The 23765-nt window shown below is 45.9% G+C and overlaps 1 long non-coding RNA gene across 3 annotated transcripts; it reads right to left on the bottom strand.

Annotated features, from left to right (window-relative positions):
- On the bottom strand, positions 1–22857 carry LOC127467576 (uncharacterized). 3 transcript variants are annotated; one of them, XR_007903188.1, is made up of 3 exons: positions 13700–20262; positions 6658–13160; positions 1–813 (listed from the first exon to the last, which is right to left on the bottom strand). It is a non-coding gene; the product is annotated as an uncharacterized LOC127467576 (long non-coding RNA). The 3 variants fall into 3 exon arrangements; XR_007903187.1 differs by lacking the exon at positions 1–813 and adding an exon at positions 22775–22857 and having other exon boundaries at positions 4857–13160; positions 13700–19865; XR_007903186.1 differs by lacking the exon at positions 1–813 and adding an exon at positions 22382–22733 and having other exon boundaries at positions 4857–13160; positions 13700–19865.
- Between the last annotated feature and the right edge of the window lie 908 nt (positions 22858–23765).

The following is a 23765-nucleotide window of genomic DNA, read 5'->3' as shown; positions in this document are numbered from 1 at the left end:
TACAGAGTTACAAAATAGGGCCCATGCCTTGATGCACACAGGTCCTAACATAAAAAAAGACACATTCAGAGGCATATACACAGACACCCACTTGCCAAATGATCCTGTGACCTTGCACGGACAAGCAGAACAGTACATCGAGATCATGACAGTGCTCTACAAGAAATCCTAAGTGTTACTGTCCCCTATGGGAACCTGGAAAAAGCAGCATAGTACATTAGGTTAGAATGGATGTTTCAGTGTTTCCCTTTCAGAAAACAGGGAAATAATTTTCAACTTCTGAGAGCATCAAACAGCAGTGTGTGGAAGAGTCAACATAGGAGCCACTGCCTCTGCTGTGCTTTTGATGCATGAAAGGACCTCAGCAGGAACATCACATGCTGGCCACCGTGTCTGCACACAGGTCTCACCACTTGGAGATGCCTGTAGTCAAGCAATCCCAAATCTGTCTTTGGAAGGTGTGTTTCCAGGTCCAATTTTTACAGGCCAGCACAACTACAAGGAGTGGTCTTCCTTGAACAAAAGATGAACATTTCTGAGTGGAAGTCAAACAGGTGGAGTTGACCACATCAGCCACAACAAAGGGTTCATGACCAATGTTCTCCTCCTCTCTCCTTATGCTTCCTTGGAGCTAATTTTTCCCCTTAGGCTTCCCCTGTCTGATGCCAGGCAACACAACTCTGTCATGAGGCCTCCACAGGCAGCCCAGGAACACAGCTCAGACTCTCCTGTGGAGTTTGGGTCCTGGATCGTTGGTTTTTTATAGTAGGGATAAGCCCGATGACTCCTTATTAGAGTAAGTTCAAGAGAAATCTGAAAAGGGAAGATAAAGATGCTTTGGGATGCAAGATATCTTATGCTGTGTTTATTTCCCTTCCCCCCCACCCCGTAATACGATTCAGAGCAACATGAGGAGCTGTGGTAACATGGATGTGGTAACTTGTATCAGAAGGTGCCCAACGGCAAAAACTGTGCAAATATGCACATTTTTGGGGAGGTCAGCAACAAAGCTTCTTTATGCTAATATCAGCCAGCTATGCATCCAGATCTCAGGAGCAATGAGACCAGGGACTGTACTTCATAGTTCAAGTGAAGCTGGGCAAAAATCCATGACCTTGAGTCTATGGCGTTTGAGAAGGAGGGGGGGGAATTGACCTGCAGCAGGAATTACGAGTTGCCTACAGCATGGCTTAGCTAACATTTCCCACAGTAGAGCAGGGGGAAGAGCTTAAGCTTGTTTGAGATTGTTTGAGGAAGAGACTGAGTTTGTCTCCAGAGTTGTTTTTTATGGCATGCGTCTGAAAACAGTTTACATGTGGCTAGAAGGAAGCCTCTTTGTTATTGTGGTTAAAATGACCTCTCAGTACCTAGCCTCTATTTTAAGCAGGTGATGCATACGTGTTCTCATGCCAGTACTCTTCAGTCTTTTAGCTGAAGTAGCAGTTCTCTTTCATTGGGATTTACCCATCTGATGTATTAATAGGCAGCAATCATATGCCCTCTTAACATTCCTTTTGCTAGGCTAAAAAAAGCAAAGACCATCTAGACTTCTACAGTCACCTCTCTCCTTTTTGTCGGGATCGCTCTAGTGCCATTCTTTCCACTTGTTAGAATTTTCTCTTTTCCAACTCTTCTGGAAGGTACTTTTCTCCTCCGTACTGGCAGTGCTTCCTCGTTTTGTCTCTTCAGCTAACGTTTACGTTTTTCCTCCAAGGTCATCAGTGAAGATATGAAATTCGCTGGTGCCAAAACCAGTCTCGAAGGAATTTCATTAGCAATTGCCTACTACTTTATGTTTCAGGGTCTTTTTATTAAGCAATTTGTTACCCACTTTTCAGTTCGAGTGTGAATCCCTGCACTCCCCTGCTTTCACAGCTTCTCAACCATCCTCTGTAAAACCCAAATATCTTTCATATACCACATAACCAATGTTTTAAAAAATATTTATTCTCCTCCCCAAGCATAAAAATAATAAGAAATACTCTATCTTTCATACAGCCACATTGAATTTTGTCTAATTTTCTGTGCACTTCCATATCTCTAATTATTCCCATTTTGTTCTAGGACAAAAAGAAAAGCTGTTCTAAACTCTTGGGTTGTAAATAACTACATCCCTTTTTTTGTTCCTTAATTGAATTTAGGTAAAATTGTTGATACTAGGCAACTCTCTGGTCCCCATCTAACCTCCATTTGCACAGGTTGATTGTATATCAATGCTATTGGATTTACTACTTGATCTGTCTCCAGGCACCTTCTGGTCTAAATAAACCTTGTGAATTTTGCCTTGAGCTCTGATGGGATTTCCAGACACTTTTAGCCATCGACTTGTAATCTCCTTCTTCTACACCATCTTTCCTGCAAAATGAGGCAAAACTTCTGTTTTATAGAGCATGCCTTGATCTTAGCTGCACTGTGCAGAGGTCTGATGTCTTGCCTTGTTCTTTTTACCTTTACAAAGAACTTTATTCAGCACCTCTGCCAGATCTATCTCACCTTGATTTCTGGTGACTGACATGTCTATTTTTCTAAACTTTGTGACCTCTGCCATGTAGATTTCTTTGCTGACCACTCCCATCTTTCCAGGAGGATTATTTTTCACCAGTAAGTCAATTTTCTATATGTTCCCTGTTGCCATGCTGAGTCTGAATGCCTTCCACATACAAATACTTAAGATTTTTAACTCAAGTTGTTCATCACTTCAGTTCCATAACTTCTCTGACCATTAATGTTTTGAGGTTGAAAAATCTTAGTTGTGGCCCCATGGTATTTACTCTTCCATTTAATTTAAACAGAATCAGCCTCTGTACAGTCAAGGTTAAAAGTTATCTTCAGCCACATTATGCTGCAATGTCTCACTGGTTAACAAGACCAGGTCAAATGCAATGGCAGCTGTGGTTAGTTTACTGCCTCTTTAGTGAAGAAACGTAAGCCAGGGCATCCCAGAATACCTGGGCCCAGCCTATGGTAGTAGCACTTTATTCTCCATGTAAAAAGTTAAAACCTGCAGTAATGACAATCCCTGGTTATGCATATCATTCTAAAACCATGAAACAAAGTCATCAGCATCAAGGCACAACCTTGGATAACCACAGCAGAACTACAGCTGTCTTTCCTCAAGGTGATTTGAACACAGACAGAATCTGCTTATCACCTCTGTTCCTGCTTGTTTCTTCACACTCAACAATATCATGAACAGGCAATACTACCACAGGCCCCACTTGTCTTTGCTCTTCTGAGCAGCATAAATCTTTCAGTCTCAGTGGTCCAGCCACGCCAGCTGTCCATCCTGACTCTGAAAGTCCTGGCATACACAGCCTGCATATTGCTCATGAGGTCCTTGCCTTAGCAATCAGGCACTTCCATTGTTTTTCTTAGTTTCCCATATATACTGGCTATATAATCTTGGATGGAGTTTCAGTTTTCTGCTCTAATAACTATTACACTCCTGCTCTCTTATGTTCCTTTAGTCATTGCTGTATTTTAATATCTATGCTCCTCCTTCAACTACACATCAAAAGCCAGTATGGAAACCACACAAGTCCCTACTAAAAATCCCACACAAAATACCAAGTCCTCCACCCTATATCTTAGTCTAAAGCCTGTCTCGGGTGTCTGGTTCCCGGCAGGCTGTATTCTTCCACACCCATACTCAAGCTGCCAAGGAGAGTCCTCTCTCTTTGGATGCCTTCAAAGAGACAACACACTGCTGGCAGGAGTTCCCAAGGAATCTGTAATGTCTGGACCATGGATTTGCCCTTCTTTTAGGACATGTTTCACTGAGGTATGTAAAGTGCCTTGAGCAGTATCTGTAGTCATCCTTCTTCCATTTCAGTGGGAATCTAGCTCCCTCATTTGTCTCAACATGAAGGGAATCACTGGATTATTCTCTTTTCCTGAAGACACATTTTCAATTCAGATCCCCTTTTGTAACAGGAATTGTCTTAAAGTGTTCCCATTCACACAGACCTATCTTTCCTGGTACCTCTGGTAGACTCTTCCCCTTGCCCTTTGCAGTACTTCTGCAGCCTCTTCTCCTTTCCAGGTTCTTGGACTCATGTTTCCATGGCCCCTGACCTCAAGCCGTCCCCATCTCTTCTTTTCATTCTCTGCTGGGTTCACTTTTTCCTTTTCTGTTCTTGTTGCTTTTCCTTCCAGTCCACAAGCTTCTTCTCGAACTTCAAATGAAGCAGTAGCAGGGAAGAACTTGCACGTGCCTGATAAACTCTGCTCTGATGCTTGCTTAGAAGTTATGGTAGGGATGACCGGAGTGCATTCCTCTCTACACTGAAAACTTGAACTCATGAAAAGGGCTGAGAGATTTCAGCAGCACAGAAACTGTAATCCTAATTTAAGTTTACCCAGATCCCACCTCTGAAGTGGCCTGATGATTCAAAGCAGCAAAGCAGACTGCAGCAGCATGAGGCCAGAACACACAGCAGCCTTACCTCAAGACAGCAATTCCCATTACAAGTGTGAGTTGAGAATCTCATTTCCCCAGGAGGTAGGCAGCTACTACTCCTCACATCACACATCGTGGTGACAGACAGAGGTTAAATAACCTGTTTCTTGCTATTGACAACTAGAAGACAGCTCTAGACACTGCTGTTGCCTGCCCCTTGGCACTGGATGAGAGCTGCCAAGGAGGTGGGGGACTCAGGCAATGTGCCTCTACGGTAGATATCTCCATCTGACTGTGTTGCCTAGAATCCATTAAACAGCACAGGTGGAGGCAGAAATGATGGACATATCTTCAGCACCCTAATCCAAGTGCCATTACCTCCTGCTCCATTCTGCTAACATCTGAACCACAGTTTGGGTACTGCACTGTTCAGCACAGCACCACTGGGTAGCATTGCTCAGGTGGAAGATGTGTGTTTCCTCCACTAACTTTATATCCCGGATAGAGAGGGTTGCGTTGTCTAAGGTGACTGACATGATGCTCCCTCTTGCTGAGTTGAGAAGCAAACTGTCATAGCACAGCAAAGGATGTTGTTGTCACAGAACCATCTCCCCTCACCTCCTATTAGCCTTGCTCAAGGTCATTCTGTATGGCAGCAACAGGAATAGAACGTGTGAATTCCACCTCCTTATCCCGCTTGACCCAGGGCTAGGATCAGCTGGGAAAAAGCAATATCTGTCCAAGCATGGCAGCAGTGCTCGGGTGTTGTTGTGCAGGTTAACACTCGTGCTGAAGCCCCTGCCACACACACAATAGGCACCAAGAGGTGCCAGCTCTGGAAGCTGGAGGCCTGGGGACACGTTGTGCTGGAAACACTGGGGCCCCATCCAGCTGCACCAGCACTCCCTCGCCCGTGGGACTGTGAGTTCCTCCCTGGGAAAGCAGCAACGCCCAACTGACTGCGCTCCAGCCCCGGCAGGAAAAGGCTAAGTACGGACAATGCCCAGATGGGGTGATTAAGCCCCAGTCAGCGAAGCATGGTCCCACGCATGATCTGTGTGTGCCCCACGGAGCACACCTCCACTCCAGGTTGTATTTTGGGCTTCTTTTTTGGAACATTCTGCACGTTAGGGATGCTTTCTCCCACAGAGACATGAGAGTAGCAAGACGTTTCCCCCTGCCTGCCAGGCAGTTTTAGCTCTGTCCCAGAGGTATCCTGAAAGAGGATGTGAGGTTGTTTACCCTCAATGAGACAGCTATCAAATCTGATAGCATGGACCCTAGAGGTTAAAGGATTTGGGCACCCAATCACTAGGGAGTAAAATGTGCTGCTCTGACTTTGTAAAATGTGCTGCTTTGACTGCAGTGGAAAAGGTCACACATCACAGGTTACTGCCAGCTAATGAGAAATGAGTTTGGACAATTAATCAATACATAATCTCCTCCGCTAATCATATTGATGGAAGATGAGCTCCTTCCCCCAGGAAGGGCAAAGGCCATTGAGCTAAGCCATTTAGAGGCATTTATTTATATCCTTGGTGGCTCAATAATTTGAGTCTTTCCCCTGAGGGCTAGGCAATATTGTCCAGGTGAAAAAAAAAATCCAACACAACAGGTATTACTTAGCAGAAAAATAGTCTTTTAATAGAAATGAACACTTTCAAAGGAAAATGCATTCCTTTTCTCTACATTTTCACACACATGTGAGGACAAAAACCCTTCTGAAATATTCTATGTAAATGGTCATAAAAATATCATTTTCTAAGGGGAATACTCAAAGAAATTGTCAAGATCTCAGGGCGTGTGCTACTCTCAGTTGCATCAGAATGCTTTTCTTCAGAAGCCTACCATGAAGCATTAAAAGAGAATTTGTCCTTCACTCACTCATCCTAAAACCATGCCTTTCCTCTGGCAGGCACAAACTGCTTTTTAAGAAACCTGGCCCTGTGGGTAAGGTGAGTTCATGCTTGTGTAATTAAAGCCTATGTTGAAACACATACGCACCAAGGGACAAAGATGATGTCATGGCACAGCTGTTTCTGCAACACAGCTGGTTTCCTGGCTCCCTGACACAAATCCCGCTCTTACTGAGCTGCAGCAAAGCAGGTGGTAAAACTGTCAATTGGAAATTGCAGGTCATCCCTGCCAGTTGTGTGTGGTGCTCAGACTGCCCCTGCAAAAGCTAACAGAGCCCTTCCGTTGCACTACGTAAACTGTGGAGAAAGGCAGTGGTGCTCACAAAGAAGCTGTTTACTTACACAGTTGCCTGCTGGGACTTATTTACAGAGTACTACTGACAGCCACCAAATCTGCTTGTATAGCTCTGGAGACGGTTCAAATCCTCTGTTCCCAGACAAGTGATTAATGCTGTATGGAGAGAAGTTAGGACTGAGGATAAAACTGAGCTTTCAAAACAAGAGCCTCTGATCTCAAACTGAACAAACATTTCCCCTTGCCTGTGTCAGCTAGTTTGATTTCCAACAAAAGAGCAGATTGCTTGGGAAACCACAGTCACACCAGTGAATTACTTTCCTACTAGCCAGAGAGAGCTCCCTCAAGCATCCTGTCCTGCTCTCTCAAATCAAGCTGAAGGCAGAACTTCCTCTGCAAGCAGCTAGTGAAAATGAAGCTCAGAGGTGAGTCTCCCAGCTCAGACCTTGTAAGGAACAAGACTACACTCCTTAGAGCCCCAACTCCTTATTAACCCTCATTTACAAGTAGCCATAGGGCCAGTGTGTGCTCCGAAGATGTACCTGATCCTGCCAGCAGCAGATTTAAACACAAAGGCATCAGTGGAACAGTTAACTCATCCGTTGAAAGGACTGCAGAAGTGAGAGCGGGATTTTCTCACAGTTTGAAAACCTCTCTGAACAGGAAAGACTTAATGGCATTGACAAAGGTGTGCTCCATGCAAACAGATCTCTGGCAGCAACACACTGAGTGCTCTGATAGCGACAGCTCAACACACAGTGTCTGGATAGTATGGTCCTCCATAAGATAAGACGGGCCCTCCCCTGTGCCCCATCCATAGAAGTATAAAAAGTAGTGAATGATTGTTAACAGCTATTAGAGTCTATGGCTTTTAACCTACACATAACAGAATTTGCATGCAATTATATATACGCATGCACACCCCATCATGCATATATTTGTGCTGTGGAAAGCCCATTCAACGTGCAGTTATTGCCTTGGGCATTGCCAATGACTGATGAGTTCTTGCTGAAAAGTGCTCTAAGCCTGCCTGCACTCAGGTTTAACTTCGTGCAAGCCTCTCCCAGCTGAGCCCACGGAGAATGCCGCTATTGTGAGGGCCAGAGCCTTTCTGCCATGCCAGCACACGCAAAGGCTGACGTTTCATAAGCTGCCTGCCATCATGAGGACAAAGTCCCGTTGAGTGGGCATTGGCTCTGCCTTCCCTTGCAGATAGCAAGGGATCAGCTGAACTCAAGTTTGGCAGCCTCCCAGGGTATGGCACAAGGCTAGCCAACCATGTGAGGCAGAGCCATTATCGGTGCCCTGTTCCTAACAAAGTGAAGACATTCTCTTTCATCTCAAACTAATATTTGTCCCTGCTCTTTCCAAGCAGAGGAAGACAGACATACACTGTGCCAGATCCCCTGCTGTGATATGTATCTACTAATCTCTAGCTTGTATGGTTACAGGGAGGCTGCAAGCATGGGAAAACACTTTAACATCCAAATTCAGGATAACATCCTGAAGTCATGGTGTAAAGTAAAAACAATAAATAAAGGTTCTTTGAGAAGGAGAGAAGACAAAATTACTTAATTTTATGTGTTTTCCCATCACAGTAGTTAAAGAAGCTAAGGTTTACAGAGGGCAAGTGAAAAAGGCCTGTCCAGTCCCCTTTAGAAGGAAGAAGGTGTTGGCTGCCCAGAACCAGTATCCAGAGTCCTGCTATCTCCTCAATCACCTTTAACACCAGAGGCAGGGAAGATGAAGTTCTCAGACCTTTCTTACCACTTTAGTCCTGATTTAGGGCACAGACAAGTCAGACTCATGAGTTAGCCAAGGTCCTGAGCACCTGAAGGCACTTGTCTCTGCAAAGAGTTATCCTAATTCAGAATGACATCTGTGTATTTTCTTTATAACTTACCCTATCCATGAACTACATTCACTTGCATTTCTAATTTAAAATAATCCATCTGTTAACAGTGACTTCTGGCTAAGCTTAACCCAAGTGATATGACATGTGATATAAAACCTTGCTCCTGCTGGGATGCTGAATATTTTATGCAGAGCTGCCCTGAGAAGGTGCTTGGCCATGACGTAGTGGAGATACTGAGAGTCCACAATGCACTGAGTTGCGAGGTCCTGGTTCTAGGTAGTCAAGACAGGCTGTCTGGCTACAAAGGGGTGTCTATCCCTCTGCAAGGGTTAGACTGAGACTCCGACGAGCAGGGAGGCAGGGGAGAGGCACAGCTCAGAGGGTCACTGGGAACCAGTCCAGAATGACCTGAGAGCGACCAGCCTGCTCTCCTCAGCCAGCTGAACTACCAAGAAATCCCAGTGGGGAAGGCACTAGAGGGGATTTTCCTGTGTGTGTACTTGCAGCTTTCTGGATCAGCCGATTTTGAAAATAGAGGAATAACATTCATTTAACACGTTTTGCAGTTAGGTCTTGTCCAGAACTGGTTGGTGACACATGGCCTCTGTGTTGTTCAGAGGGAGACAGAGAGGAAAAAGAGACGAAAGCTCCTTTATGGCTCATGCTAACAGTAAACATAGGGAATCAGAAAGCAAGTGGACTACAGAAACCAAGAGGCAGGGTTCAGCTCAGTCATAGGTCTTTTGCACCTATATCTCCCCTGAACTGGAGCTATTTCACATCCAGCCAACTCAGAGCACAGGCAAGGAAGTGGGCTTTGCCCCTGCTTCCTGTGAAGGGATATGCCCTTGCTTGCTTCAGGGAGGAATGAAAGAGTACAGTGACCCTGAAGCAGGCCAGACTTTCAGCTGTGCCTTTTATTCACGTCCAGGCTTTTCCCAGTCTTTGCAGATACGGGTCTCTTCATGCCATCTCCCTGTGATGCTGTCTGGAGAAGGGGGCGGGAGAGCAGAGTGAAGGAGAGTCAGTGATAAAATGGACCACACAGCCCTGGAGTGCCAGGTGTCAGCTCCTTTTCTCACCAGCTTTCCTTTTCTCAGCAGCCTGCTGAACATTCTTTTCAGGTTACTACAGAGCTCTCACACAGCATCTGCATCCCTGAAGCAAAGGCAGTGTACGGCTGGGTGGCTCTGGAGGTGAGAGCCGTCAGTGAAGCAGGTGCCTCATCAGGCACGCAGCAACAGCCAGCACCACACAGGGGATGAAGCACAACATCACAGCCAAGAGGTTACCGGGCAAGCTGGGCCACCATGTGCAGCCCGTGGATCACAGATGAGGGAGTTGGACACAGCACTGCTAAAGTGTGCAAGATGTGCAAGGAGTGGGATAGGACCTCACTGCATGCCTCACATCCAGTCGTGGCTGGGCATCAGCGGGCCTGCGAGCACAGCTAGCCAGTTCCGGAGCGTGCACATTTCTTGACCCCTCAGTCTACTCCAGGCGCTCCTTCTGCATCCAGGGGACAAGGGTCACTGCAGTCCTTTCACAGGGTGCCAGTGAAGCAGTAGGGAAAGAGCCAAGGTAAACTCTTGAAGAAAAGCAAAAGCCACCACAAACACAGCTGACTGAGCCCAGCAGGAGCAAGCGTGTGCTCTGTGTTGTCCCTTTAAACAACATTCAGAGAAGTAATATTGTAAGCCAGTGGCTGTTTCCCAAGAGGCAGGAGTCCTGGCTGCCATGGTCAGCCTTGCCAGTCCCTTTGCTTTTTGGCTTTGCCTAGGCCACAGAACCTCTGTGTTTCTGTTTCCCTGCTATTACAGCATGTGGCAAAGGGGAAGGACTCCTTCCAAAGCATCTACTGGTTTTGACTAGAGCAGCAAAGGACCAACTCAGCTTGGCACTGGTCAGCGAAGAGAGGGACAGCACAATGCCTTGAGTCAAGTACAGAGGCTGCCTGCAAAAGTGCTTGGAGCACAGATCCTCAGGAATTAAATTCCCAGGGAAATGGCCAGTGTTGCCCATGTGTTTCCTCCCAGCCACCCTGCCCTGCTCTGTCTCCACAGGGCCATTATGCCAAGTGGTGAAAGGTGGACACTCAGGCCTCTGTCTCCACACAGTACCCGAACACCACATTATGGACACAAGCCAAATATCTAAGATACACCTGTGTCCCTTGGCCTGACCCACCCCACTGTCAGCATCTCCACTCCTACCCCTCAACCAGGGCCTTCCTGCAGCCTGTGGACACATCGGAGGTCTGCTGGAGACTCAGACCTTACACTCTTTTTAACACAGCACATGCCCTTCCTAGGTCTCCCAAGCCTGCCAGGCTTAGCAGCCACAGAGGAGAGACCCTTCCCCCACTGTGTAATAGAAGGAGTTTCAGAGAGGCTTCACAGCAGAGAAACCAGAATGGCTCTCTGCTATCCCCTTCCAGAGCTGAGGTGACCAGCTATTTCAGCTAAGAGGACTCCTTCCCTGGCTGTTGGCATCTGTGGATCTTACCTCTAAGTCTTCGTTTTTTCTTGTGTGTCAGTCAAGTGAAACTAATCACAGATGGGTTTTAAAGTATTGGATGTTATCTCACCATCTCTGTCCCAGAGTCTGTCTCCTTAACTGTGTTACTGTTTGACAGCCTGCAGGGCCTCTACACCTCGTCCAGGAGTTAATATTTTATCTAGACATTCAAGGGAAGCTTGGTGGAAATTGTGCTAGCCTTGAAATGCCAAAGGTAACTTTAAAATATTTCCTTCCGGACTCTGAAATGTTGCTAGTAGAAATGTATTCTCTAAAAGGAAATGGTTCCGAACCTAGGCTAACAGCTGGGGAGATTATTCATGGAAATCAGTACCCTGAGGCTCTGTATCACTTTCATTTGTCTTTCCCAAACCCCCCACCTTTATGGAGGCCAAGTGCATCACTCTTCTAGCTCCAGGGAGGTGAAGTGGAAGCAGCTCTCCAGCAGAGGAAAATGTGTTCATCCTGAAAACATTTCTTTGTTCTCATTGCACAGGATCATTTGTCTACCGTGCAGGAGATTTATGTGAGGAACAGCAGTGACACAGGGCATAATGACTCCATTTTGTTTAATAATTAACTCACATGTTCTCCTGGTGCCACACGTTCCAGCAGACACTGTAAGACAGTCAGGCTGTGCTGGCTGGAGAGCTAAGCAGCAGGTGGGCAGTAAGGAAAAACTGATTTCTCCTTCTGCTCACTGATGTTGTGCCCTAACTAGTGCTGGGGTCTTCTTACCTGAGGTGTGCTGTCCCAACAGCTCTTCAAATGCTGCAGACTCTGCACGCTCTGAGTATTTTACCAAAACAACAGGCACTGTGGTGTATTATTTCGACAGGGGTCATATAGGAACTATTTCAAAGAGCAAACCTGAACTATGTAGCAAGAATGAGAATGGAAGCCAAAATTCATCTGAGTTCTCCCGCTACCAACAAGAAGCTCCATCTTGCAACCCATCACTGTTTGGTTTGCAAATGGCCAGGAATTGTTTTACAGGTTTTAGAAGAATTTGCTGGAAACTTTTTGCCAAATTTTTCTCAAATTTTAATACCTGTTCCTCACAATCAAATAATTTCTGGGGAAGAGATGCTTTCAAAGAACTTGTCACCTTGAAATACTGCTGAGGGCATCCCTTTTCTAAGTATCTAGACTTTTTTTTTAAGAAAAAAATTTCACCACAATTTACAATACTCAGTCGTTCAAATACAGAAGGCTAGATATATTGAAAAGGTTCTAAATACATCATTTTAAGGTTACTGAAATAAAATATTTCAAAAATATTTCAAAAAGGGCTTTTTTTTCCCACTAGCAAGATATCAATTCTTTGAAAAGTTAGAGACTAGCTTTTTCTCCAAATTCAAGATACATCTCTTTCCACAATATCTCAAATCTTTGGGAAAGGGGGAATCTATTACTCCCTTAGCTTGTTTTTTAGAGAGGTAGAAAACATTAAAACAGAAAGGAATTTATCAGGAAAAAAAAATCTCAACTAGAATCCTTTGCTTAAGTGAAAACAACCCTAGGTTTATCAGGGACACTTGTAGCCAAGGCTGAGGCAGTTGCAGTTTTAGCAGCACTTCCCTTCCTGAACAAACGACTGAGATGCCATCAAGTTCTCTCTGCCTTGGACCTGAAGTCTGTTTCTATATCTCTGTCTATTTTAAGGCATATCCCATACACAGTCCTTTCAGCTCCTCACAGTCAGGAATGTGGCTCTTCCTGGAAACCATCTGCTCAGGGAGACAGCTGAGCTTTTACTGAGGACTGAATCTGTACCCTGCACCGCAGCACCACCCCAATGGGTTAGGGTGTCCTCCTCGCAGCATGTTTCCATGGTTTCAGGTGGGTTAGGGTGTCCTCTCCACAGCAGGTTTCCAGGGTTTCACAATTTCAGCACTGGGGAAGACCAGCAAATGTGGGAGGGACTTTGGTTTGCAGGATTACGCCTTATCACCAGCCCTCAGGCATTGAACTATGATTTGGGTACAACCTGACAGCCACATTCTCCCTACCTGCCCCACATGAGTTTTCTTTCCAGGCCTCCTCTGCACTCATCAGGTCATGAGTCCTACTGATAGCTTGTGCCAGATGACTGCTGCTCCATGTCCTGTGGAGGCTGCCAGCCAAGCCTTGATGCCCTGCTAGTCCAATGGTCTGAAATGACCTTCAAGAGATTGGCTGCAAGGTGAAAGTACACAAGCAGGTTGAAGCTGGTTATTCAGCATCCATGGATTAGAGCAAACAAGAGCAAACAAAGCTGATTTCATTGTCTTCTGCAAGACATCATTGTCTAAGTCAGATCTGCAAGCCCCAAAGCAGAAGCTGAGAAGAGCCAAGGGGCCAAGGTAACCCAGATTCAGGGGACTGGAGGACTCCTGATTGGGCTACAGGGGGAGAGGATGAGAGCCAGTGAGAAGTGGGAGAATATTATTCCAGACCACATCTAACTGAGTACTGAAGTGCAGATCCCAATCAGTGCCCTATCTTTTCTCCTACAATCAGTCCCAGTGAAATTCTGTATGATGGCATCATCTTTGATTCAAAGTGGGAGAGACAACAGTCCAAACCACTTTGGTAATGGGCAAGTTTCAGGAGGGATCCTTGAAAATCTTCCCCCAGCTGAATGTCCTACTAACGTTCTAGTAGTTCCCGAGAGCCCTAATACAGATTTTTATCTTCCCTGTCATTGTTGAATTGTATTATGTTCTTTTACTTACCCTCTGAGTGCTTCCAGAGCAGATGAGCTGGGGAGATGCACAACAGCACATTTGCACTCTAAAATCATCAGGTGGTTGCTTAATTCCTTCAGAGGAGGGTTGAGTAATTTGGGAAGAGGAAGGTGGGGAGGACCTCAACAGACTTCAACTCCCTATTTTCTGGTTAACATCACCAGATGCCTCCTGCAATGCCTAGTCTGTAAAGGGGGTGCCGAAGCTCAGGGGGTAGTGAGGAATTACAGCTAAAGTTCTCCCTCTTCAGTCCTTGAACACACAAAGAGTGGCTCCACATTTCCTCCCAGGGCCATCCAGCTCAATGATGTGTGACTAACTCTTTCATTGACCAAAGACCAACCACTTTCCTCACATGACCTTACATAACTGCTCATCTATTTTGTTAATGAATGGAGCTTGAGAAAATTTCCATTGCCTAAGGCCTTTGGGGGAAAATGCATGAGCACCATCTCCACCTTTTGTGTGCTGATTTGGGATTTTCCTATGGATTAACTGAGTACAGTAGTATTATTTTTGGTTGCTGTCATTGGTGACTGAAATGGTAAGCTAATAGCAGGGTGCCATGGGGGTGAAGAGAAAAAGAAAAGGAGCCCCTGCCTGAGCCAGAGGAAGCAGGAGACTCCTTCTGCCAGGAGGAGCAACAGGGACATCATTGCCATCAATACCCTAGTCAGGGACTACACCTATTCCCAGGAAAAAGCTGTTGTGTTTACTCAGCCTGGAATGGAGCCAAAACACCTCCTGGCTTCTCTTCACTCCCCGCCACAGATCCAGCAGTGCCAACCTACTGGTGTCCCAGGGGCCAGACCCAGTGCTGGGGCTGGCAAACAGTTCTCTCTGGCCTGCCATGGTCAGGATGGAGCAGTCTGACACTGAGCAGCAGTGGAGAGGGGTGATATGTAGCTGTTGGGTATATTGGCATGTCAGAGGTACACCCCCTAGCATTTACAGCAGGTAGGAACTGGTGGGAAGATAGGCATATCCCAGTATTTCTAAAAGCTCCTATCAGTGTTTCAGATTTTCTCATTTCAACCACTTCACTGCAGTGCTACCTAAGATAGAAATTACTTTTACCATAAAACTCCTTCTGCCAGTGGAAGACTGGGGAGGGAGGAGCTCGACCTCTCACAAAGCAATGCCATGCAAAGGCATTTGTAAGTGCTAGGGACACATTATTTTCAGAAATGGGATTTATGCCATGTCCTTTGGAACCAAGGAATCTGTTGGATGTGCAATGTGGGCTCCCCGTGGTGTGGGCTACAAATCTCATGGTTTAGGAATGTTGCTGAAGCTAACAGGATAGCGAAGTTGAACAGGGCATGACTGGACTACCACCAAGGATGGAAGTGGCAGCACTAAAATACTAGAGGATGATCCTTTTAATTTCAATTGATGGGAAGAAAATGCAAATGCTGCCCAGGCTTCTGTAATGCCTGGTCTATGCGCAGTGATGAGTAAATATTTAACTGCAGAAAGAACATTCCCTTCCAGAGATTGAAGGAACCAAGTTAATCAGTTCCAGACTATATTCAAGTCATGGGTGTCAAGAGGACAACACAAGTTCAAAACCTTGAGGATGTTCAAAGTCTGCTACTACACCTGGGCAGTTGCCATGTCTTCCCTGGGATGCTAAAAACAAGGATCTTTTCATCTGCTGAGAAAGCAGGATAGTTAACTGACTCAAAGACATGCTTCACAGAGAGGGGGAAGGGTTGGAGATGTGGCAAACAGAGTTTGAAAATCTTCCTGTTGCATCCAGATGGTGCTTCAGAAACTCAGGAGATGAGGCTGCTGCAGCAACTAGGCTGGGCAAGTCCTCAGGCAGGTCTGGAGATGTTCCCTGCCCTGGCAGCCCACTGGGCATTCACTGGCAGGGCTGATGACAGAATTCACCACTGATAGTAGCTCCCAGGCTTTAGAAAGTGCTCAATTTCTGTCAGACCCTCCTCTTACACAACAACGTATTTCCAGTTGTTCTTTTACCCCAGTACAGTTAATTTGCCCTCAGTATGATTAATTTGCCTTCATCTGTCTCTCCCTTACAAAGCCAGTCTGTTCTCTTCAGAGATTATGGAGTGATGTTGTTAGTACTCATGTCTATAATAAAGCAAGTTCCTCTAGGCATGATATAGTTCATATTTTCATATAATGTCTGTAGGGCTTGCACTGCACTCCCTGAGCATTGGAATACACTCAGGTATCAGCATAGTTTCTACCACGAGTAGGAGTGGTTGACCAGCTGATGAGTTGGGGTCTTGGCTGTTCGTGGCTGCTCATTCATCTCTGACTTTTCCTGGTGCTTTGCAGTAGAGATGTCTCTCTGTGGAGAAAAAAACACTCCAAGAATACGTCTCTTTAGATCCAACTTCCTCTGATATCTCCCCCACAAAACCCCCAGAGGTTCAAGACAAATGTTTCCAGTCTCCTGCACTAGACACTATTCTTTCCTCTACAGCCCATTTTGCTTGAAAGGACCTCATTTAGAGCTCAGAGGAGAAAAGAGGGAAGTGATTCAGTGTCCAAGTCCATTTGGATGACTGAACATCTCTTAAGTTCTTCAGCCAAAGCACTCATCATTTACTGTCTAGGGTGGTTTTTTGTTAAGAGTCGAAAGAGTCAAATATTTTACCATGCAATTGAAACTTTTGCCTGTTATTCAAAGCTCAACTCCTCCTAGAGAAATGACAAATCAGAATAATGGTAAACTGAGTTCTGGCTACAAAATAAAAAAGCAAAAGTCTGTGTTGCTATTTCTCACTTTGGATTTAAATCCTCTGGACTGAACAGCCCTTACCAGGCACTGTGTAAAGTCTTCTCCTAAAATAAGATGACAGGGGTCAGGGGCCCAAGCTAAGCTGATTAGCACAACTAAAGCTGTATCACATTGCTACAGTAGGGTCATATGATTGATCACTGGGATAAATATTTAGGAAGCTTCCCAAGGGAAGTGGAATAGATGGGACCATAGAAGCCAGGGAAAATGGGCAACTGGGATGTGGCTAACACAGGGTCTGATACCATTCACCTGTCATAATACAGATCAAAAAAGCAGGAGTTGTTTTGCAATGGAATTTGTATCTCCCATCAGCTTCCCCTCTGAGTATGTGTTCTGCTCCACAGCATTCTGGATCACCTTCACTGAAAGGCAGCATTGTTAGCAGGCAGACCATGTCACTCTGCAACCACATTTCCACCATTCTGCCAGGCTTTGCTGGCACAGGTCAGTCCTGCTCCCGTCTCCCAGCAGCTAGGGACAACACAGTGCCCACTGCAGAAGGGCAGCATGCTCATCAGTGAATCAGATGGGCTTTCCATGGGCTTTGACTTTTCCAGAGGCAGCGTGGAATCCTCCCTTGAAGGGGTTCTGAGCAGCCAACAAACCGTGACAGTGGTGTGTGTGGGAGTAGTACTCAGCTTGACGCAGACCCTGAGTTCTCCTCTATGGCCAAGTTGCACCCCTCATTCTGCTGGGGCTCTGTTAGCAGGGTGCTGACTGGCCTCAGGAGCTTTGTCCCCGTTCAGCAGGGACAGAGAGTCCTCTGGACCTCCTCTTCCTACCACAAATGATGGGCGATATCCTGGGCTGGATTCCAGCCTTCATAAGCAAGGCCAGAGTCTGGCTCAGCCACCAACCCACTCGCCCTGAGGCAACCAGAGCCATGGACGTGAAGTTTCCTGAGCTCCATACAAAACTCACGGCAACCAAAGTGGTCACTGGGAGGGCTGAGGGGCAGGCAGGAGGGAGGCACTGCCCAGTGACCACCCTGGGGTCCCACTGCAGCACCCAGGGAGGCTCCTTTGTCCTACTGAGACCTGGGTGCCTGGGGAGCAAAGGCGAGGCCCAAGGATTTAAAAGGATAAGCATGAAGGCAAGGAGGCTGTGAGCGACAGAAAATGAGCGCACAGCCATTCTGGAGAACCTGTATTATTAAACAGGTTGTGAATGCCAGCTGCCACCTGCCCTCGAGGGGGTGGAGGGAGTGTGCTTTCCACACATGCAGTGCCTATACAAAACCTTTCTCACGTCAAACTCAGCGGTGAAAAAAAGAAGCCACCAGAAGTTAACCTTCTCCTCTAACCCCAGCTTTACCAGCTCTCATTTCTTCACTGTTTGTCTTTCCTGCATTGTTGCAGACTGAGGTTGTTTGCCAGAAAATAAGACAAAGGCTTGTTGGTGCCAGAATCTGCCCTTCCAACAACAAGGAATAGCAGTAAGTGAGCAAGTAGGGGCACACAGAGCTGTACAGATAGCAGAAGAGAATAGCTCCTATTATTTTGGTAAGTTGCTGTTGACTTTGAGGCAGGACTCTCAGGGAAAGGTAACAGCTGGTGTTAGACAAATGATACGGTTAGAAAAAAAAACAGAAGAGCTTTTAGACACACAAATCCTTTTGAGCTGAAGCAAAGGGCTATAAACGTCAGCCTAAGCACATATTGGAGAAGTTTCCTCTAAATCTCTCTCTTTGGTGAAAAATAAGGCTTCACGGGGAAAGAACTTGCCCCTCCTCAGGGAGCAAAATAGAGGCATGACTGGATCCCTAATCCCAGCTCTTCGACAATAAGATGGTGTTTCTCTACCTGTAGAAGCCACTGCTGTTGCTGAATCCACCAAACAAATCCCGTTATGTTACTGCAATAGCACCCCAGTACTTGTGGGCACTGGCAGATGCTCTACCCCACTACATTGCTGCACATGAGCAGTTTGCAAGTGCCACTCAGACACAGCCTTGTGATGTTGAGTTCTGGTTTGTGATTTACACTGACCTCAGAGATTTCAGGTCAGTTTATGCAACTGCTCAACTCAGTCTTTGCTGCAAACATTCATTGTATTTTGGAAAAAAAAAAAAGGACCAGTGTGCAGGCCCTGGGAAGAGGCAGAGAGGCAGCAGGGTTGAGCAGAGCTCAAAAACTGCATTAGCACTAAAAGAAGTGGGTAAATTAGAAGAGACACAGCATGAAAATGCTGTTGAGCTGAGGCATGGTGATGGTCAGTGAAGCAAACTATGCTCTACTAAGTTGCAGGGTCAAGCAGAAGTAGTATATTGCTTAGTGATGTCAAAGAAGACTGGTCTCAGATACAGCAGACAGTTCACATTGCATTGCGGGTACTGTATGTCTGCTTGATTTGAACAGCAGTGCCATTTGTCCTTGGACAGATGCCTTGGCTTTGATATAGCACAACGAGCTTTGCAGAAGAGACTGCATTCAAGTATAACCTCAGTAAGTGTCACAGGAGAAACCCAGACTACGGGTGGCAAACTCTGTTCCTGTGACTGGTGCTCAGCGACGCAATTTCCTATTGCATGGTGTGGAAGTTTTCCTACTTGCTGTCTCAGACCAGCCTCACCCTCTGCTTTCCCCCTGTTATGAAACTCTAGAGATGCTTCCCCAGCAACAACACTATTTTGTTCAGGAGGGAAAAACCTAGGCCTGATCTACCCTGCTATCAACAAGCAGGTGTCTCAGATAGCAACAAAAGAACCAGCATCAATAATGGAGAGGGGAGAGAGAGATAGAGATGCAGTGAAGTGGAGAGAGGGAAGCCAATCAACTTAATGAAATAAGGCGCAAGGTTAGCGAAGGGCTATTTATAGACTCCAACTGGTTCAGCCCTGTGCACTTAGAGGCTGGTTCAAACTGGCTCCTTAACAGCAGTAATAATCATTACCGAAAAGAAAGAGAAAAAAAAGTGAAAGCTTGGAAAATTCACTGCCGGAGGTAAAGCTTTAGAGCCGGGTCTGGCTGGAGTCAGAAGTAACTGCATTACTGAGAGATTGAAAGGTTAATAGGAAACCAGCTGACACTGAAAGAGAACAATTAGAGAGGTTAAGGGGCTTAATATTAGATTAATGGTTGCCTGGAGGAGCAAAAGCAGAGATTTCAGGAAAATAGGAGAATGGTGAGCAGAAGGCTGGGTTTTTTCATGGATGGAGAGCCCCAGGTCTGCTCTTGCCACTCCCTGGATAAACTGGAAGAAGATGGCTCTGCCGTTCCTTGCCTGTCTTGCTCAGTCTCCTGTTTCCATCTTTCTTCCTCTTCTCCCATCTGTTTGTCTCTGAAGTCTCTTTGGGTTTGTACTCTCCACCTTAAGCACTTTCCATGTGGTTTTATATTGTCTTGCTTGTGTTCCTTCTCCATTCTCCCGCTGTCTCTGTAAAGGTCATAATAAAATGATGCTTAGTATTCCCAATGGCCCTTCATTCCTCTTCAGTGTGCTGCTCTCCAGAGACAGGGATGGTGGGAATGGACACTTTTATCTGCATTAACCATAACCAAGACTCAAAGCTTCAAAAAAAGGGTTGTCAAAGATCAGATGACAGGTCTGTTTCCCAATGTATTCTCCCCAGCTAGATGGACAATATTGACACTGAGGTCCCTGACTATCAGTAGTCATTTAAAAGACTTTTTAGCAAGAAAATATTGGACATACTGCAAAGAGGACTGATTCAGCAATATATGAACTAGCATGGATTAGTGTCATCTCCTAACCTTAAAGGAAGGTTGAAAATACTGAGGGGACATTCAGCACCAGGAATGCATTCCTACCAGATAAAGAGCCTTCTGTGCAGCTAAGAACTGAGCAGACGGAAGATTAGGTCATGCCTTTTACATGAAGATTACAAAAGACCAGAGGATGTTCTGTAGAGGTGCTGGATGTTCTGAAACCTTGTACAGCAGAGAGGAGATATGCTGCGCTCCCTTCCCCCACTGTAGCAAAGTATTTGGTATGAATAGCAAAGGATTTGGGATAGACTCGCTGTATCTGTTCAGTTAAGACCCCTCAGCATAACATGTCCTCCATTTTCCCATGGCCACTGCAGTTGCTAACATAGTCAGTACCCTGACAGTCCTCAGTGTCAGGAGAGCCTGCTGCTCTGGACAATGCTGGGAGCCTTGAACTGCTCCCTGCACCACTCCAAGGGACTCCTGTGACCCAGAGAGAGATTCTTCCCTCCTGCACCATTCGTGGCTGCTGCACTCAAGGATCATTACAAATGCACATGCTTCTCCCATGGGACAGGGAGAACTTTTCCCAAGTGCCTGGCCCTTGACGGCTGCTTGTGTAGTCAGACAAGTGAAAGCTGGCTGGATCCTTCTGTATCTTACACTGCCTCCCAGAGCACAGCCTCCCCTCTAAAAATCTCTGCAGCAAGATTAGAAAACAATACATTCAGCACTTCCTTCTAGAGCTGTAAAAGCCAGGCTGGGACTCCAACACTTTGCAGGCACCCAACAGAAAAGTTTCCTCACTCATGATAATGATAGCAAATGTCCCAGCCCAGAGAAGCTGAGGTCGTTCATGGCATATTAACCCCAAAACACCTGAAATGTGGTGCTCTGGCTTAATGCAAATGGGGTCCTCAGGAGAAAAGTCTGAGGAAACTCTGGCTGGCATCAGAAGGCAGCTCAAGCTGTTTTCTTCTTACATCTGTGACAGCTGAGCACGGACTTCTTACCAGCTGGGACACTGCTGATCAACAGAAAAACCAGAAAGATGGCTAGAGAAACATTCACGGGATGTATTATTCCTTGGGTCTCTCTTTCAAACAGGCACATCTGCTTAAAAGCAGTGAGCCTGAAAGGACAGGCTCTCCAAATCACCTTCCCATTCTACATAGGAGCATTTCTCAGGTCTAAAATAAGCCTCCCCCAGAGTCTGGCCATCCACATTCCTGGAGCTGCATGTCTGCTTCAAAAGATCTGATATCCTCTGAGCGTTGACCTCTGCCAGACCCTGGGGGTACCCATCACCTGCAGCCTGAAATGCCCCAGAGTTCAAAGCACATTTCAGCTAAGCATCCTGAAGTGCTGTACAAACAGCCATTAATCCTCAAACCATTCCTAGGAGCCAGGCTGTAATTATTTGGCTCACCATTTATCTCTGGAACTCACTGTACCCGTTCCCCCGTCCTGGGGATGAAGGAAGGTAAAACAATACCTACCATTTCATAACAAATTGCAAATTAAATCGACTTCAGCTCAGCCATTAAGGGAAATGTTACCTTTTCCATAATCACCTCCTGCAGGCAAGTGCAACAGCTATACTTTAACAGTTAGGTAAACTTTGACAAAAATATGTAAGTGACAAGCTCCAAGTGAGACAACCAACAAGTGGCAGAAGATTTTCAAGAGCAGAAATCATGAATCCTGCCTCTTGGTTTCTTGATTTATCAACTGAATTGTTTCTGCTCCCCCTCTCACCACCCTTAAAGATGACCGTCAAAGGAAAAGAAGTGCCACTTATGCCCTCTATGTGCCTTTGTATTAGATTAAGGAACCTGTAGGATTTCAGTGGAAAAAGATTAAGCATTTTTCCACTTGTTTTCTTACATTAGAAATGCAGGTCTTCAGGAGCCTAAAAGTCTCCAGTCTGTCTAGATCATGACAAAACCAGGACCAAACAAAGACAAGAGGGCAAGAACAGGGCGGCGGAGGACTGGAGAGGGGAGGGGAAATGGAGCCAAACTCACAACGTGCTGTTTGCAAGCAACAACTGCATAAACACAGTAACAAAATAACGTACAAAATATCAGTAAGAAATTATGTGCTATTCAAGAGCTGATTTTCCCCCAGCTCCAGCCAGGGTGTGAGAATCCACAGAGGTCAAACTCTGAGTACCCCAGGAGATATGCACAGGAAGAAGAAAAGAAAAAAAGATCCTCATACCTTTTTCTTCTCAAACAGAAGCCGTAAGTGGCATGAGATTTGAAATAAGACAGACTCAACCTACAGGAATGGGGAGGACTAGGCAACAAAAGCAGACGAATAGTTGTTCTTTCTGTGCCTCCTGAGTTGGCCAGATTCATGCAGAGGAATCCCTGGAGAGGAGATGCTGAAGGGAAGAAGCATGGGGAGGGGTGGAGTAAACCAACAAAACAAAAGGCAGTTACAAAGTGAAGCAGAGGTGAAGAAAGCAGCAGAAGGACAAGGCTGTAGCAAATGTCAGCACATAGAGGAAATGGTCCCACTTCAGTCCAAAAAGCAGAAAGGTCACTCAGTCAGTTTCTAGCTGACAAAATTGTCCCTTCTCTGCCCTCTTCCTACAGCTCCCTCTCCTACCTGCTCCAGGGAGGCAGCAGGACTCCTGCTCTGGTTTAAGACCAGAAGGCAGTAAAGAAAAAATTCAGTAATTTCCAGCTGTACCTCTTTAAACTAATTCTGTGACTGGGAAGTTTAATTACAGCTAGACTGCAATATGCAGGCTTTGCACTGCCTTAATAGCCTGGGATCAAAACCTGTATGATGAGAAGGTGGAGGGAAGGGTGAAGGGAAGGGTGACAGGGAGTGGGAGGGGGGGACAGGGGGTCAGGGTGTTGTTGCAGCTATATTGAAAGACATGTAATCAAACAGGTCATGTCTACATGTGGCTGAGGGGTACACAAACCATGTTTGCACAAGGGTTGCAAGTCGCTGGATACTTCAAGGGCTAAATCCAATTCAGTAAGCAAAAGCCTTTCCTCAGGAAATCTGTTTTCCTAATTCTCAGGAGGTAGCTCCTCCAGAAATCTCCAAGCACCAAGCTTGGAGATTAATTAATAATCTGTTAAGATTAAATTTTTTAAAGATTAAATAGTAATCTATTAAAATTACCTCCCTCCTGTCAAACTGTCTGCCAGCAATGCTCCATTGCCATATCTGGGTGTCCTGAAACCCAGCAGAAGTCCAAGAACTGCTTGCAGTAACCAAGCTTAAATCTTGTGGCAACCTCTTCCCTGCATCAGGAAGCAGGTAAATACACACACTGCCCAGCTCACAGCCCCCTGAGGCCTTGCCTGAACTTTCTAGGCCAAACTGGTGTCTTGAGGTTGCCTTGAACTATCACAACACCATTCCTCCGTAAAAGGGAGTGGGAAGGGACTGCAAGGAGCTTTGTCAGATTCCAGAGCAGCCAAGCAATTGCTGATCCTAGAGCGGTGCCTGCTGGCTGGTCATATCATAAGCGCTTGGAAATATTTCCACAGGCATTGAAGTTCCAGTTAAGTTCAGGAAAACATTTCGAGGGAAGAGCTGTGTGTCCAGCTCTGCCATGTTTCTGCCAGGGAGCTGTCAT

The sequence above is a fragment of the Manacus candei genome, unplaced genomic scaffold (genome assembly GCF_025592945.1).
Source record: "Manacus candei isolate 608988 ecotype Guabito, Panama unplaced genomic scaffold, ASM2559294v1 h1tg000014l, whole genome shotgun sequence".
Classification (NCBI taxonomy): domain Eukaryota; kingdom Metazoa; phylum Chordata; class Aves; order Passeriformes; family Pipridae; genus Manacus; species Manacus candei.
This window is presented reverse-complemented; position numbering and strand designations above follow the sequence as displayed.